The sequence below is a fragment of the Dreissena polymorpha genome, chromosome 8 (genome assembly GCF_020536995.1).
Source record: "Dreissena polymorpha isolate Duluth1 chromosome 8, UMN_Dpol_1.0, whole genome shotgun sequence".
NCBI lineage: Eukaryota > Metazoa > Mollusca > Bivalvia > Myida > Dreissenidae > Dreissena > Dreissena polymorpha.
Window position 1 is genome coordinate 86,841,894 of NC_068362.1, and position 19,526 is coordinate 86,861,419.

At 34.7% G+C, this 19,526-nt stretch overlaps 1 long non-coding RNA gene across 1 annotated transcript; it reads right to left on the bottom strand.

The window, feature by feature from the left end:
* Positions 1 to 1,395: 1,395 nt before the first annotated feature.
* Positions 1,396 to 19,285, bottom strand: LOC127842622 (uncharacterized). Its single transcript, XR_008031745.1, has 3 exons — positions 19,167 to 19,285; positions 2,105 to 2,308; positions 1,396 to 1,533 (listed from the first exon to the last, which is right to left on the bottom strand). It is a non-coding gene; the product is annotated as an uncharacterized LOC127842622 (long non-coding RNA).
* Between the last annotated feature and the right edge of the window lie 241 nt (positions 19,286 to 19,526).

Genomic DNA, 19,526 nt, shown 5'->3' on the forward strand with positions numbered 1-19,526 from the left:
TGGTTCTTGAACGATAAATAAGCTATGCGAATGAAGCTCAGTATTTGGTTACAGTGCCATATGGTGAATGTTCACAATTAAAAAAGTTTTTTTCGCTAGACAAAAATTGTCGGTCACTGTTTCACGAAAATTAAAAACCATAAATATCACGTACTTAAGCTAGAATATGGGTATGGTTGTTACTACGGCAACTTTAAACCGTAATGGTACAGCTGTGTTGTCTTTGAAAAAGCCCATGTTCAACTGTGTTGTCTTGTATATACACGAGCCACACCAAATGTATTACCTCAATTTTAAATGCATATGGAATGTTTTCAAATATTCAATATCTTATTTTGAATTTGAAGCTTAAATTTCATGGTTGTATGTTTCATTCCCATATTGTTTTCTGAATATGTCAATTTAAAATGACAACACATTTTAGTTCAATTGTTGCAAACGCGCATGTTCGATTTTTATATTATGTTATTATAGGTTTTGTCAAATTTTTATTTTGTTTTCTTTAAACCAAATATAAAGGACTATTTGTGTATATCTTCATTCAACTCGATAAAATAAAATACTGAACAAATCATTCCAGGTTTTTAAGAATTTAACTTAAAAAGTGAATAGTTACCGCGGACAGTTAAAAACTGTTATGAGGAAAATTTCTCGCTTATAAACCAGCCAGACATACATGGTTTTGACGCAGAGCACAAAATAGAAAGACGGTATCCCTTCACATCAACAGAAAACAAATGATAAAAATGTGTGTATTTAGTTTATTCAAATTGATTCCTTTTATTTACGAACCATGAATCGGAACGTGTTCATTAGTATTGTTTTATGTGCTTTATATGTGACAAAGTGTATGTTAAATAGTCCATTATGTACACGTCTCTTTTAAATGCAAAAGCATTCTATAAATACATTCTGAATCTCAAGCTGAACGATAATTATCACTGATGTAGGTGAATTAATTCCAGAAATTGTGTATTTATGTAGCTCAAGAGGCCTATTTTTAATTTGGAATTTAATAAATCGAATAGATAGAATTTCTATTCTTGCAATTTGAGTAAATTGATCTCAAACTTCCTATTCCGTTAGCAATAAAAATGTATTATTGTTTTTAAACACGTCTTATGAGGCTGGTCCATATGTAAATTGAAATGACATTTTATTGACATTACGTAAACAATCGCATTTTTTAAAAGGTATTGTCATGTAATATACTACTAACGTGTTATAATTGTTATTTTGTATTGACGTTAAATACAGAATGTCGATCTAATTCTAGGTAAAGCAACAGTGAAATCAATATTTCCTTTAAAGATGGCAAATCAAGATCATATTTTGAAATTATACTATTGAATACACACTTAAACACAAAAAGGAAAACATGAATGTTCATATGCTGCGCATGTTTATTTTCACAAAGATTGATACACAGTTTAAGAAACCAAGCAATAGGTTTTTTAGAATTCCGGTTTAACACGGTCGACAGAGGTGAGCAAGAATTATCATTTAATCAAAAGTATCCAACGCCCCTTTTGCCTGAAAATGTACAAACAAATATGTGTTAGCACATCATAAAGACTCCTAGCATACCGTATAGTAACTTTATTATCTTAAACGTTCACCCCCATGCATTACAGTCTCATTAAACTCATAAAGACATAGACCCATCCAAACACGTACGTCATTTGCAAATATAAACACTTCATGACTCTGCTACATTATGTAATTTTATCCATTTGTATGTCTGAAGTTAAGTAGTGGAAAAAAGCACTTTGATACTAAATAGCATCAATATAATTTGTCAGACATTTTAAAATACAAGTGGAATTTATGATGGAAATAGATTCTTTAACATTTTCTCAGTGGAGTTACAGCTAATCTTCGGAGAGAATGACACATATACATAATTTGATATTCTTCCGACATATTTTTATTGTGTTTCGTCCACCGACATATTTTTATTGTGTTTCGTCAAACGCGTTTAATAAGTATCTTAGCATAGTAAAGCTCTTCAATTCTTCCGTATTTCACGAGATAAAATCCAACTGCATCCGTTCCATAAATTAAACAAATCAATGAACTGATGAATGATGTTGATTCCACTTACTTCCGAACCCTCTGTATATCGGGTATCCGTACTTTCCAAAACCGTAGTTGCCACCGTAGCCGATCATTGGATATCCATCGAATCCGCCATTAACGTAACCGTACAATGGCAATTCAACCCAACCAATTCAACCGTATCTTTGAAACATATGAGAGTCTTCGAATCCAAATCGATAATCGTCGTCGAAATTGTAATCACCATCAACTGGAAAAGGTCAAAGCGTTTGTTTTACTTAATCTAAATTATAGAACGTGAATGTTTATCTCATGTATCATACATATCTTATTTAATAACTAATATTAATTTATCATATGTGTTTAATGTCGGTCCATGTCCACTGTGCCTAGACATAATCCATAAAGAAAGTGCTACACGGAAGCTATGCATAGACAATCCCTTTAGTGAATTCATTAAAGACAAACGTCTTCGGTGAGGACATGAATGTAATGACATGGAGAGTCAGTTGCAACAGCGAGGCACAGGATGGGGACATGAATGTAATGACATGGGGGTCAGTTTCAACAGCGAGACACAGGGTGAGGACATGAATGTAATGACATGGGGAATCATTTGCAACAGCGAGACACAGGGTGACGACAAGCATGTAATAACATGGGGTATCAGTTGCAACAGCACGACAAATGATGAGGACAAGCATGTATTTACATTGGATGTCAGTTGCAAGAGCAAGGCGGATGGTGAGGAAAATCATGTACTTACATGGTGTGTCAGTTGCAAAAGCAATGAAGGTGAGGAAAACCATGTCCTTACGTAAGGGTGTCAGTTGCAACAGCAAGGCGAATGGTGAGAAAAATCATGTACTTACATGGGGTGTCAGTTGCAAAAGCAATGCAGAGGGTGAGGAAAAGCATGTGCTTACATAAGGGTGTCAGTTGCATCAGCAAGGCGGATGGTGAGGACAAGCTTGTACTAACATGGGGTGTCATTTGCAACAGCACGGCAGATGTTGAGGACAAGCAGGTACTTGCATGGGATGTCAGTTGCAAAATCAATGCAGAGGGTGAGGAAAAGGATGTACTTACATGGGGTGTCAGTTGAAACACCAAGGCAGATGATGACGAGAAGCATGCTCTTACAAGGGGTGTCTGTTGCAACAGACAGGAAGAGGATGGGGAAACGCATGTACTAACAAGGGGTTTCAGTTACACAGTAAGGCGGAGAGTGAGGAAAAGCATGTACTAACATGGGGTGTCAGTTGCAACTGCACGGCAGAGGTTGAGAACAAGCAGGTACTTACATGGGATGTCATTTGCAACAGCACAGCAGTGGGTGAGGAAAAGCATATACTAACATGGGGTGTCAGTTGCAACAGCATAGCAGAGGGTGAGGAAAAGCATGTACTAACATGGGGTGTCAGTTGCAACAGCACAGCAGAGGGAGAGGAAAAGCATGTACTAACATGGGGTGTCAGTTGCAACAGCACAACAGAGGGTGAGGAAAAGCAGGTACTAACATGGGGTGTCAGTTGCAACAGCACAGCAGAGGGTGAGGAAAAGCATGTACTAACATGTGGTGTCAGTTGCAACAGCACGGCAGAAGGTGTGGACATGAATATAATTACATGGGTCGTCAGTTTCAACAGCGAGGCACAGAGTGAGGACAAGCATGTGCTGACATGGGGTATCGGTAGAAACAGCAAGAAACAGAGTGAGGACAAGCATGTACTTACATAGGGTGTCAGTTGCAACAGCGAGGCTAAGGGTGAGGACATGAATCTAATTACATGGGGAGTCGGTTGCAACAGCGAGGCACAGGTTGAGGACAAGCATGTTCTTACATGGGGAGTCAGTTGCAACAGCGATGCACAGGGTGAGAACATGAATGTACTTACATGGGGTGTCAGTTGCAACAGCAAGACTCAGGGTGAGAAAAAGCATGTACTTTCATGGGGAGTCAGTTACAACAGTACGACATAAAGTGAGAACAAGCATGTAAATACATGGGATGTCAGTTACAACAGTACGACATAAAGTGAGAACAAGCATGTAAATACATGGGATGTCAGTTACAACAGTACGGCACAGAGTGAGGCCATGAATGTACTTACATGGGGTGTTAGTTGCAAGCATGTAGTTACAGGGAGAGGCAGCTGCAACAGCAAGGCAGAGGCTGAGAACAAAAATATTCATCTTTATTGTGTGAATAATGAGACTAGCTGAGCGCTGAAAATGAAAAACAGTTAAACGTTTAATACGTGATAAAGTTACATATTAAATAGACACACATGCAGCAACTTACAGACATTCTTGCAGGTAGATACGGTAGCAAGCAAAATTGCTAAGATATTTTACCCTCTGAATATGGTTTCTTTAGAGGGAATACAGTATAGCGCGGGAGGCTTGTATTTATACGCACAACGATCATACATATTCCTTTGACGATTAAAGGCCATCAGTCAATCGATTAGGAAACGCCTTTTATTGCATTTTTATGATATTATGCGTTTCTTGGTTTAGTTGATTTAGATTATTTTTATGTCAAGTGAATTGGGTTTCACAACTTTATTAACGTATGAAACTATGTTATACTGTCTTTGCCAGATCTTTTGTGATCGATAGTGTTTTAGTAACCGAACAATACTTATTAATGTTATTCAACCATTTTGCTTAAAATCAATTTTCGTTATTGACCTGCCAACGAATCACCTTTTTGTATCCATGAAAGAGGATAATTGATTATAAAGTGTTTTATTTAAATTGCACACGGACAAGGTACATTTAATTGTTCGTAACGTAAACTAATCTTCTGTCCATAAGTATATTATCATAAGTATGAAACTTGCAATTTACGCAGTACATTTCTGCACTATACATAGTTCACAATACTGTCCACAAAAAAGAAAAAAAGAAAAAAGGTAGTCAGGAGCATATTATTTTACGGATATTCCTTGTAAAAGCAATCGTTTACTGTAAACAGTGTGTGTCGGATGTTAACACGGGAAGGCTATTCTATGAATAGAATTGGGATCAGTCAATCAGGTACAAAGAGCATCACATGATCTATACATAAGCTTTTTTTCAAAAAATCAAAACTCATATATAACACAGAATAAAAGTCAAAATATTATTTGCAGGTAATATTATATGACTCAGTTGTTTGGACAGGTTGTATTGCATTCTTTGATTGTGTGATGATGTATTAGTGGTCACACTTTCAATGATTGTGAGGATACCACTAGTATAACAACACTCTCGGTAAATATTAAATAGAAAGTCATATACCAAACAAATAATACGTATGTCTTCAATTCCTGTATACTCATGTTCTTATTGTATGGATAACGCCTATCAAACGTTTTTCTAAGATCAGTGTGAAATCAAGAATCGTAATGGCGAAGCGTTACTTAAAACAGTGTTATCAACTTCGCAACGTGATGTGAATTAATGAATTATCTGACCGTTTATGTATTTGTATTTTATTAAGTGTTCAATTAGGCTCGTTATAGTTAATAAAAACATTTATTTGGATCTCTGTTATTTGTTGAGGCGTCGATAGTCATTAATGCATTTCAATCGATATTTCGTTAGCCATGTATCAATAAATGTATACCAGAAAAAGCAGCCTTTTGGAAAACTCCACTTATCTGCTGGCACAAATAAAGCTGACTCATTTGTAATCCTTTCAAAATTACACACCGAATCAATCGTTACTATTTAAATTAAGCTATCATTGGTTGACATAATTGATCAGCATTGTAACGATGGATTATTGGGTTTTTCTAAGCTCAAGCGAATTCCGGGATAGTATATTGGTGTAGTAGCAATTTATTGGCATACTGAGTACAGGGAGCATGAAACTGAGGACACATATATTCCAGTACCATGACCGATTTCTTTTTTTGAGCTCAAATCAGAAGTCAAATTTGAGTTTCCACTGCGCTGAGTTTTAAGAATGTCGGTCAGCTCACGAATATTCTTAACTGCTTTTGACAAGTTCAAAATTATCGCCGAAATTCTGAATTCGTAGGGCGTACTCGCTAGAACGCCATGACATCGACCAAGAGAAGTCATAGACGTAGCAACAACGTAGTACAAACGCCAAGGTCACAGTTTAATCGGAGACCCGCTTAGAACGTATTAAGGACGAAAAGACGTCGCCGATGATCGATTTCGCTTATCAACCATATCATGTGAGGATCGAGGTATAACAGTTTGATGGAATAGCAATGTTCTTGTTAATAACGCGGTCCTACTCGGCCCATAGGGTATGCCAAAACGTCGCCGATTATCAATTTCGCGTACCTCATGTGAGGATTGAGCGATACCCGTTCGATAGTATAGCAATGTTCTTGTTTATAACGCGGTCCAACTCGGCCCAGAGGGTATCTGTCAAGACGTCGCCGATTATCGATTTCGCGTACCTACAATACCATGTGAGGATCGAGCGATACAAGTTCGATAGTACAGCAATGTTCTTGTCAAAATACGTTCCTTCTCGGCCCAGAGGATATCTGACTTTCTCTTCTTATAAGAGGAATAGTGAGTTGAAGGTGATCATTGAGTTTCTGTGCAAAAGTTTCTTCGATCCGTACGTTAAGGTCGCTACTGAATATATTTCCTTATTTGGCATTGACTGGGCTTTTTATGTCTGACACTACTGATGTACTATACGTACGACCATAAGGTTCTCTCAGGAGATGATGACGGTATGGTAACTTACCCGCCAACGACCCTTGAGCTGGGCAAACGATGAGCTAGTTTATTAAATTAAAATCTAAAATCGACTTCACGCATTGAAGTGTTGACAGACGTCACACAGATTTGACAATAAAAACAACATGTTTATACACGCAACGCAGATGTAAGTGAGCAATCGCTTAAATGATATAGGAGAATCCATACATCACAAATGTGAACTATTCTTATTATGCTAGTTGAAATTTCAAACTCAGATATTTAAACAGCGTTTTAAACAAGTATCCGGATGGGTTTTGAGTTTTGCAGTGAAGCGTACAGCTTGAGAAACGAATAAAAATTTTATTTTCAAAACCAACTATGATGTCCAACAATTGATTGGAGTGTATTATTTTAACAACCAACTAGCGTTTCATATATCATACCGACTAATGTAGATATATAATACTGACATTCTCACGTTTGTTTTAAGATTATGGATTAAAAAGCTGACTAACGTCTTATCATCATGCATTCAAACGTATTTTTTCCAATGAGAAAACATAAATTGTTGCATAACTATTTTTTGTAAGAATTTTCAATAAATGTTTAATGCATTACATAAAAAAGCAATTCATACGCCGTTGTTTATGGCGGCATTCATTAATAACAATCTCCTCGAAATTTTATTACCCAGCAGATGCTTTACAATGAAATATCGATTTGGAAATTGTTCTTAAAGGATTTTCATCTTAAATGGTCGTCGTGAGGAAACTATGCTGTGAACTTGTATGCATTGAAGAGTAAAACATCAAGACATATACAAAAGTTCAGAGGAAACAATGAATTCCGTTGCGAATAAAATGTAAGTAGGACTTGATTGTCCCATGAAATGCTAAACGGAAACGCAGACGCTTGTTGTTTTTTAAGTGTATAATGATGAGACGTTTAACACACTGTTTAACTGAAATATCATTAAATGTACTCCCGTTAGGTGATTAACCGTGTGTTTAAACCAACTATTCTGGCCACGAATGTATAGATTTTAATTAATTTATGCATGCGACCAACCAGCGAATAACGACATATTATTTTCTATAAAATAAAACACATGGTAAAAACATCCGTCTAAAAGCGTACTATTTATTGTAGCGTTGATAGATTTATGATAATCTACATCGACAGTTGGAACAATTTAATATTTAAAAAGTGTATTAATACATTTTGTTCATGATTTAGATATACACGTTGTCAATAAACTACCCACATTCGCAATTAATTTTGTATACACTACAGTCATGTAATTTTTATTGCGCAATCGTATATCAGTGCGTTTTATTCGCCTACTAAACATAAACGAATGGAAATCTGTAGAATCGTTTATAAAAAAGTGACAAATAGGTTAAAACCCCTTTGATAAATACTTATTTAAAGATAAATCTATTTAAGAAAATATAATAACGCAATAAACGTATGTCCTTTTCATAACACTACAGTTTAATCATGGTGCATTACGTTCGTTATTCTGTAGACCTTCCTCTTTTTTCGTATTGTCTCATTTGTGTTGTATAAAGAATGAGGAAGCTATATGTTGTCTATGAAAACATTTAATAATGTCTTGAAGATAAAATCATTTACTTGAACCCTGAACTTCCGCTGATAATCTTCCATCATAGGACGCGCTGTGTTGTTTTAACAATATTTATTCAAGCAAATATAAATACCAGCTTTAAAAAACAATCATGCATGAAATGTTATACAAAGCTACATATGTCAAACATCAATATGACAATAAACATTAATATATGTTACGAATTAGTAAAATGCTGAGAAGATGCTAGAAAAATATCTGACATTGAATGAAGTCTTACAAATAGAGATGGAATCCTATGGCTAATACTTAGTCACTAAACGCAGGAAATGACATCGCGGATCGTGTATCAGCCGGAGCTAAGTTCAACAAGTTTATAGTAGATGATACATTACTTCCAGTTCATATAACCATTAATAGATTTTTCTAGATAGAAATTGACACGGCCTGGAAAGTCTTTATAATGCTTCTGAACTAAAAGCAATCTTGTTTTGAAAAAGAAACATGTACTTGGGAAGCGTATATGTATGAATTAGGATTGTACATTGCGATTTATTTCCTGTTATTGCCCTTGTTTGTTGTACCTATGCATAATTCATATTTCAAGTCTAATAATAGAATCTCAATCTACTAGCCAAATCATTTAGTATGTTGTATCGATAATTGCCGTAGGCGCGAATACCGGCTAGGACTGAATATATAATATATAAACTGTTCCAAGTACATGCTGAACGAATGCAATTCAGTTAATGAATTCAGAGGATAATTTTTTTTCTCTACGTTAGAATGAGAAATGAATGTGATGTTAATGACGTTAAGCACTTAAAGATGTATTTGGAAGCAAGGTCATGTGCCGCATAATAAACAAAGTTAACTTACGTTTGGTATTTTAAAGAAACAACACTGTTAAATGAACTTAAATAGCATGTATAACATTCTGAAAACATACATAACAAATACACGATTGATAAAACTAGTCAGTGATATATGAAATTACGAATCGTTTGAGCATATAAGTTATAAAAGATCATTTATGTGCATTCATTTCAATCGATTACTGAATTGATGGCCTCTATTTCATATTGGATAAATTCAATGATAATGAAATTTAATAATATTTTTTTATATATCACGTATTTGCCTAAATGTGCGTAAGGCAGAACGGCCGTTGAACTTTTTTAAGATTAAAATATGCTTCCTTACAAAAATACATTGGAATTTAACTTACGCCAGGATATTAATAAATTATAAAATAAGTATGATTTATAATAGATCGGTATAAACAACAATAAATGTGAATATAAACTACATATTCATGTTTTGTTATAAAAACAGAAAGAAAGACCAGTAGCACAAGTATGAAATTAATCTAAATTAATGGTCATTGATCATAATCCTGTATTCAGGACGATCGAGCACTTGTGACTTGGAACTAGAGGTATCATAGGCGCACTCATGAGAATGGGCTCAATTTCACAACAGATGCAAATGGATATATACAAAAACAAGAGAAATCAACACTGGTGTATAATACTTAGACGCATATATATTAACATAGAGTAAAATGACATGCCCTTCATACGTGAAACGTATTCAATCATAATATGTTACTACCGTACATGTACGTATTGTGTTTTATCCGTTCTAAGCATGTACAATAATGCAACATGGGAAAGTTGCTCCCAAAGGCAATTAAACCATACTAAAATGTTTATTTTAGCCTTATTGATCCATTCTATTCCACGTTTATTAAAACATGTTATTTTAGTAACGAAGATAATTCTTATTTGTAAGGGATCGAGTAGGGTTAATCAGGTTCAATGGGGCCACAAACCTTTATATATGGCAAGGAACCAATTTCCAAACAGTGTCACCAAACAAATGCTCTAGACAAGACAAACACGTATAAACAGGAATAAAAATGATGCAACCGCTCTAATCCTAATGTTCGGTCCAGCATTATTCATTAAACATTTAACTGTACGTTGGAAACAATTTCAACTGTAAAACAATTTCAATTTAAATACTATTTTATCGCTCCATGATTAATAAACAGACCGGGCAACTCTTAACTCTCGTTATATACAACAAAGCCTTAACTTTCTGAGGCATGATGCAATTAAACCTTAACGAGTGTCCAATAGTTCAATCGTGTTAAGTATTAAGCTTAAGATACATTTCATCTTTTTTTTCAAATCATAGTCATGCACTGCATGAAGAAGGCACAATAAGGTAATTTAAGGCCCAATTAACACATATACTGAACAGAGCAATATTGTTGATTACTTAGTACATAATTGATTGAATTAACACCACTATAACCGAGGCGGTTGCCAATAACCAAACACATTAAGAGATCATTTATCGAACACCAGCCTTATAATAGTCCACATGCTTTAAAAATTATATATATTGCAGGAATTAACAAATTCACTCTTTTAGAAATGAAAGAAAAAACGACATCATATGCGTATAGATACGTTATCAATTTACAATAATTTACAATTTACAAAAAAAATATTATAGTGCATCTTCATATAGTTTGCAGCTAATATATGTTTTGCTTTTTAGTACGCTAATATTTCTGTTTATGTTGGTTAAAAATTGTAAAGTTTGGTATTATTAAAATCCATCGTCATTGTATATAACGAGATTCGTCAAGAAATACAATGTAATCTGTGCGCTATTCTTTTGACCGGTATACAAGAGAGGGTTGTATCAAACATGACTATGATGGCATGTCCACTGTCACTTTTCATTGAATATTTAGAGTCATAAATAACAGTTCAAATTGCTTACAAGTGTTATCTCGAAGAGACGTAAAATATCAACAGCATCTGTTGCATGGTTTATTAAAGATCTGCATCACGGCTTTCTTAAATTCCCGATCTAGTACCCAATACACAAATGGATTTATCACGTGGTTGATGAACACTAGTCTCAGGCCGAAAAAATAAAATGCCTTACTCATGTCAGATAGTTCCTGGACTAACTTGGAATCTCGTCCGAGTGCAAAAAGCAAGCTAAAATATAATACTACGGTGAGTGTAAATATTATACTCAATAAAAGTGGAACACGTGTAATTCTACGTGCTCTATTTCTTAATTGACGTTTTCTTAATGATTGCTTTTCCTTAGGCAGAATATCTTGTTTAAGGTTTCTGTCGAAGTCAGTTATGCACGTGTTTTTATCCAAAGGAAACTTAATTTTTGTAACTATTGTTTCTTTCATGTTTTGTGAAGTTTCTTCGTCAGTCATACTTGAGGTCTGATCATTAAACGTAGATGTATCCAAACACAAAGTTGATGTTGTTTCCTTTACCTCAGAACTTGTAATGTCTGATTCAGAAACAGTATGTACTCCCGAAGCGAATTTTTGCATCTTGATAGATGTAGGCATATATGAGGTGTTGGATTTGGTTTCTTTATCGTGGAACTCTGTATCATTGATATCCATATGTTCTGAAACCTGAATTGCTGGAATACTTGTGACATCTTTAGGTTCCGTTTTTTTCTGTCGTTTCATTTTCTTCAATGTTAGAGAATCGTTAGATTCATCGGACAAAATAGTGCACGTTATCGGTATATACAAGGCAATTGTTGCTGTTAGAACAGCCACAATACTGGCCATGGTCACGGAGATGAACAATGGGTGTTCCTCAGTATTTACATGACTTTCGTCCCTTTCACAAACGGTAACTGTAACATTCGTAGTGTTATCGTTATATGAACGAATTCCCCATAGAAAGGGCACTGGTGATGAAAAAATACCTGCCGCGACGAATATTAAAACACACAAAGCAAACGCTAGGCGTTTGCTGATCTGCCAACCATGTGGGGCCCGTACCTTCCGGTATCTGTCGACCGCTATCAGGAACAGACAGAAAGCCTCGCCGGACACGGTGAACATGTTAAAGAACGCTTTCATCTTGCAAAAAGCAGGAATCGGCGGGTAAATATACCAAAACATCAGGGTCACTATCTCACCGGGCATTGCTATTAGCACCCCTAGCATGTCCAAGACGGCTAAACATAGCACAAAGAACCGGAAGTTGCACAGTTTGTACCGCCGAAAAAACACATACAAAACGATCGTGTTTCCGAGTAGCCCTAGTAGGATTTCAAGTCCTAGGAATAAACTGTTCCATAAAACAACACGTTTTATTTGTTCATTTAATTCATGAGCTTTTATATTTTCCATTTTAGTATACATGATATTGCAACTAGTTTGAATCAACGCCGATATATTTGATCAAGAGATTGGCAGTTAAACAGGATTACAATCGTGTATCGGATGTTGCCTTGAAGATCTTAAGGGTTTGATTTAGCGCGTGGGTTGTGCTTAAGTTAAGTTGGAAATAGATCATATCCTGTTTATAACGTTTCGCCGATTATTTTAACAGTGATAAAGCACACTTATAAACTATCGCTTGAACATGTAACTGTTTAAAATAGAAATAAAATGAAGACATTGTGTTACATGTTATTAGACATTCTAATAGATTATCTGGCAATTAACAAATAGTTAATGTTTATACAGGTAACCAATTGTATTGCGATTAATAGTTATTTGATGAATTTTTTTTAAGTCTCTGAACATAAAATTCCAACAGCATTTTAATGAAATAAAAAATATATATTGTCACCCTATGTTTTTTTATGTATGTTCGTAATTTTGATCAATTCGTAAAATAAATATGTATTAAAGTAACGAGAATCGTAGCTTGGTTTCAATTGACGGACTATTTCCAATATTATAATGCCTTAATTATATTGACGAACATACACAATATGTTAATCGTATATAATCATTTATTTAAACAAAACGAGAGAGCGATATATTTTATTTGTTTTAAAATAGTTCTAAATTCCCTGTCCAACATCCAGTAAACAAACGGATTTATCACGTGATTTATGAAAACAAACCTTAAGCCAAAGAAAAAGAGACCAATGTTTGAATCAGACATTTTATGAAGTTTGTGTTCGTCTTTTCCAAGAAACATGTGCAGTCCTGCATACAAGAACAACGTTAAGCTGAATATAATACTGAGCGTTAACGTTACTTTCGTTGTTCTGCGAAGCCGAACTTGTTTGTGAAATTTTCGTTTAGATTTAACTTTCAGTGAGGTATTTTTCATAATGTCACATATATTTTCCTCGTTCGCATTTGGTCCAAGTTCTAGTTTGTGTCTTGTTGAAATACTCGGAACGTTCTTATGTTGAACACTTTCTGCCGATTTTTTCGGTTGATTTGTTTTGTGGATATTCACATGATTGTCGTCGGACACATGGCTGGAACAATCTTCTGACGTTTCAACGTTTGCTTTTGTGTCGTCTGATTTTCTTTTCATGATAAGAGTGTTTGCATCTGGAAGAATATTGTCGTTTGTTTCAATGCTTTCATTAGGTACATTTGTGGATGATGTTATAACTGATTTTAATCCTTCTTTTTGTTCGAAAACTGTACGATGTACCCTGAAATATAGTGTGACGTATAACAGTATCGAAACTATTGCAGAAGATAAAATTATAACAGATATGGCACTAATATAGTTTTGATGAATTCCAGTTTTAACAAATCGTTCGTCCTTCTCACAAACGGTGACGCTAACGTTGGTGACATTGAACGTGTGCAGTCCCCATAAAACCGGAACTGGAGTTGAAAGCACTGCTGCAAACACCACGATGATTACGCATATCCGGCATGCGTGGAAAGGTCGGATCTGCCAACTGTGAGGTGCGCACATTTTCCGGTATCTGTCAAAAGCGACGGTACATAGGCAAAACGCCTCTACTGCTACGGTGAACAGGTTTAGATAAGCCTTTATCTTGCATACAGATTCGTGAAGAGGATAAATGTACCAGTATAACTGGTTAACAATCTCTGCTGGCATTATTGTGCAAACGCTTAGAATGTCAATATATGCAATGCACAGAACAAAATAACGGAAATTGCAGTGGTGGTAATTGCGTCCAAACACGTAGAGCACAACGACATTGCCAATTAAACCTGCAACTATTTCCAACCCAATGAAAACAGAAACCCACCATATTTCCCCCACTATTCGTCCATTTAGGTCTTCCGCTGTCAAATTTGCCATTCCAATAAACGATCGATGCATAGTTGGCAATTGTATAATAGCTTTTTTAATACAAAACGTTATGCACTACGTAGACCATCCGTTTGAGCTTTTTCCAGTTGTGTTCTATTTAATGTAAACATTTAAAAGCAAACTCGCGTCCAAATTCCAATTCCAACGGAAATGTATGTATATTCTTCTTTCAGAAACGTATTGTATATCCCAACAGGAATTTATTGAAAACACTGTTTGTTGTAAAATATAAATCACTCTAAAACGCATCTTGAAAAACTACTCTATTAACCAGAATCACGCAAACTTGTTATGTAACCTTAAATTCTAAGCAGTTTGCGTGAATGTGAAAAAATCGTATTTTTCGTTTTGGTGAAACAAATCGACAATGAAGTGAGATTAAAAAAACATGTTTCTATTACCTTAATGTTCTAAAGAAAAATTAGAATTCAGTTAACGTAAATTGAACTAAACTTGTTATATAGCATTGTTATATCAACATTTACGTTTTGGCCTTTTTGAGATTTTTCAAAACAGATTGTTTGCGGGTAGCACAAGTTTTATTCATACAAGCATTGTCCCTCAGAATTCAATGCGGTATTCTATACATCTGCGCGCATATCATTTTGAAAACATGTTACAGATCGTTTAAGCAGGATTCACGCGGTATGTATGCCCATTCTCGTGTACATGTAAGACCGAAATGGTAAACTAGGTTTGGTCAATGAGTCAACATGTCTCGTCTAAATATGGAGCTTCGGCACATAAACGTTGCTGTAATGCACATAAGGTACTTCGGACGCTGTTTCATTATACGCCATTTTTCCTATTCTTAAATAGGGTTCGCAATGCCACACGAAACTGTAGCCTTGGTTCCGTCTGTACCTCACCCAGTCCGTGTTTACACCGCAAATATTGTTCGAGTTTGATGTTAGGGCAACATACAGTACGCACAGATATCCAAAACTTACTTTATATAAGTATGATACGAGTGATACTGTCACTGATGGTTGTATGCTTACTCTGCTGTTATTACAGTTCGCGTATCAGGGGAGATTACAACAAGATGAGTTCCTTATAACAACTGACCTTCATTTTTGTTCGAGGTCGCCGTGTTGTAATGGTAATTGTATTTGTAATGTAATGGTGTCCGCCTAGCGACCCAGAAGTCACGAGTTCCATCCCTGTTTTACGAGCGTTCTTTAGATCTCCCCAAAGACACCAAGTTCTGGTTCTTGGCCCAGGAAACAGAATCAATAGAATAATAAGTGAATAGTAAGTACTTTAAATGCAATCGAACTAAACTAACTATTTTTCAACAAAATTTAATTGATTTCCGCGTAACCATGACTCACGCCGATACAATAACACCTAGCCAAAGTCCAGAGTCCAAAGGTCATGGTAACTCTAGTGTTAAGTCACATGTATAGTCATATTGTATTAAGGACAATTAGACAATTGAAGGACTTTTACTTTATCATGCGTAATTCGCACTGTGACACGATAACTAATGGAGAAGAAAGAGACTATAAATAAATGCGTAAGGATTTTTCAGAAACAAGAATAAAATAAATGTCAGTGGTTAATAACCTTTTGAGAACCATTGAAATTAACAACAACATTGACATTCATGGTTTAGGAAGTTTTAATTTTAAAGTAGTACAGCATATGTTTGCAATTAGAATATACAACACACTGAGAACAATGAGATTATTATTGAATGATCATTAATATTGAAAATACAACCGTAAAATAATTAAACAACATAAATGGAAAATACGAAAGAGTAAATTTATTTGGGATTTGGGTCAAAACTATTTTGAATCTTTCGTGGATAATTACTGGATATTTGTATATCAAATTTGATATATCCACAATCCCACATGTAATTAAATAAATTGTTGCAATAAGACGAAAAGTACATTCGATATATGTGTGAAACTTAGTTAACGCGCGAACAGCAATGTGAGGTGAAAGTTAAAAAAACCAAACGAATACTGCTTGTACGAAATAATTGATATGAGATTTTATCACATGCTATACCCTATTTCCCATGTAATACAACCATTACATATGTTTTATATTACACATGTGTAATACAACATTTTTAAGCGTTTTCATTGGCTTAGTTTTCGTTTATTGACCAATCGCATTTTGTTGTTTTGCTGAAATGACGTTGCAACGTCAAATGACGTCACGAAATGTTAACAACATTCGGGATGAATTATTATGTTTGCGTAAATATTTATTTAATTTGCTCATTTAAAAGCATGTGATCAAAAAGATCTGACACTCGTTGTCATAGCATACCATATTTTATTAAACTCGTCCTGGAAATTCGTTAGTAAGCTCGCCAAAGGCTCGCTTACTAACGAAATTCCTGACCTCTTTTAATAAAATATGGTATGATATGACAACTCGTGCCAGATCCTATATTTATTATATAAAAACATGCTTGTGTAGGCCAATATGTATGAAATGCACATTCTTTAATTGATTGGGTTTTCACTTGTATGGGAATCTTGTATTGCTTGCTGAACTGTTAAATTCATCTTAAACAAGTCATAACGAAAGTAAGAAAAAAGTATCTTTAAAAAATTGCATTGAATGCTTGATTAACACCGTTCTCGTTTTTATCAACGCTCTTAAATATATACAATTTTCGTACATGTCTTTTTAGAATGAAATCCCGCCAATATTTCCCTTTAAATATATTTGACAATTATGCAAACCTATAAAATTAAGTTGATTCATAGCCATTCTTAAACTTTTTGATAGTGTTCATTTTGAGGTAACGCAGGTGTCTGTGTGTTTAATACAGGAACGGTTAAAAAGCAACGGACACGTACGAACAATAAAGCCATCAAATACTTCGTAGACGAGCTTTCAGACGCGTTCGAACACTGTTATTGTTTATTCTTAAAACATAATCGTCTAACACGTCGTAATATTTGTTCATCAAGGGGCCACACATAGGATAACCACCGCATCCTTCCACTCCACCCATCAACCGCCAACGTCTCCGCCCATACCGTTTATAAATGCTTGGGTAACCATATACCCTATTTTTATTCAACTTTTTGACTTCTATATGACATGATTCAGTCGAAATGTCATTTGTAAAGAAATGATTTTATAAGACACTGGTTTATATAACAAACAAAAAAATGTATTTCAAATAATCAATTTTTACTTGTAGCCATCGGATTTTGTGTTGCCAACAAAAACTCACCAATTATAATAACAAGATCAATTCTAACACATTGTGTTATACAACAATAAATATGATGTACATGTTACTTGTTTATATCTGACCTGTCTAGTTTTAATCGAGGTACAACCTCATTCTGATAAGTAAAGGTCTATGTATACAGTATAAGTTGTAAAATCAAATACATTTAATTTCTGCAACGAATTGATCATTAATGTGATTTCAACGACGAATCAGTGTTTATATGATTGTTCCTTCTGAATTGTAAAACATTTACATTATTGATTCATGTTGTGTGTATGATTGTTGTTTATGTTTGAAAAGATGTTTTATTAACATTGATTTATTGATTGATTCAAAAGAACATCTTGATTGACAATGCAATACAAAATTATTCATGCATTTCCACGTACAAGAAGTTTCTCGTTATGATAGCATTGAGATGTGTTTCACGTTTATTAAATTAACACATTTATGCCTAGTGGACTATCCCATCCTTCTAAATTGGATCAATTTATATCCAAAAGTAGGGATGTCTGGTATATTTATTTCTATATTTAGAATATTTCTTTCAGAAATTCCTTTAAGCAAACAGCGCTGACCCTGATGAGACGCCGCATCATGCGGCGTCTCATCTGGATCTTCGCTGTTTGCCAAGGCCTTTTTTTTAGACGATAGGCATAAATGGGTTGAATTAAGAATATAAACCGTAATTCTCATGGAAAACATATAAAGTAATCGCCTTATGCTCATATACTATCATATCAGGAGAATGTATCACAACTCAAACTGAATTGCTTTATGTTATGCCCATTGGTGTACACAATTATGCTGTTCTTAATAAATAGTATCACATCTTCATAATTATTATTCTTTGTTGCGTATATTAATATGAAAACCCATTGTAAGGTACACACATATGAAATTTTGCTATGTTTGCATTTCGAAAAACAATTAAATAAATGCATTTCCTGGAATAAGAATAACAGTTGACATTCTCCTTGACCAAAACATTTCGAAACCAATTACACAATAAGTTAATAAGTTCCCGTTGTTATTGGAGACATCCCGAAATGCTTTTCTATTTAATGGATGATCATTATGGAAACGTTATTAACTATATTGTTTACATGCGAGGTAATCAGAAGCGGATGTTTTCAATGTTAATTTTGCAGTGAAAGATGCAAATATCGATAGAAGCTATTCATGGGTTCTGTTGTGATCAATTTACATTCAAAACCGCCATGTGTAAAGACTTTACAATGTTAACGCTACAGATCTGATTGCGCTGGAAATATTTTAACTTTTGAATAGATTGTGTAGTTCTTGTTTTTGTGTTTGACTAAACCGATCGCCTGCATGTCTAGTTCCACATGCAACAAAACCACATAGAACAGTCGAAACAAAGAAAATCACACCGTTAATATTAAAGTGTTCTTTAAGTATCCTCCAATTACCGTAAGTCGACCGGTTAAGGAAACAAGTAAAAGAATTTCTTAATTTAGGCAACAAAATGCAGCAATATACTATTTACCTTCAGAGATTTATTTAATTCCCGTTAAATCAATGTCAAAAATGATTATTTACAGCATGTTTTACTACGCAAAGCCGATAGTTTCATACACACTACAAGAACATTTACTCCGCGCGTTGTTTACCTTAAGTCGATACGTCACATCCGGGAAAGGAACAGCACTCTAGTGGTAATGGATTAGGCCAACTTAACTTAAAACATCGCTTCTTTGAACAATTTTAACAAGAACTAAAACAGTAAATATATATTAAATATGTTTTCAATATTTTATAAATACAATTGAACATGTTTCTTTCACTTTTCTTAAGAACAATTTTCACTCTTCTTTAGCACAGCATGGGCACATAAATGTTGCACCTC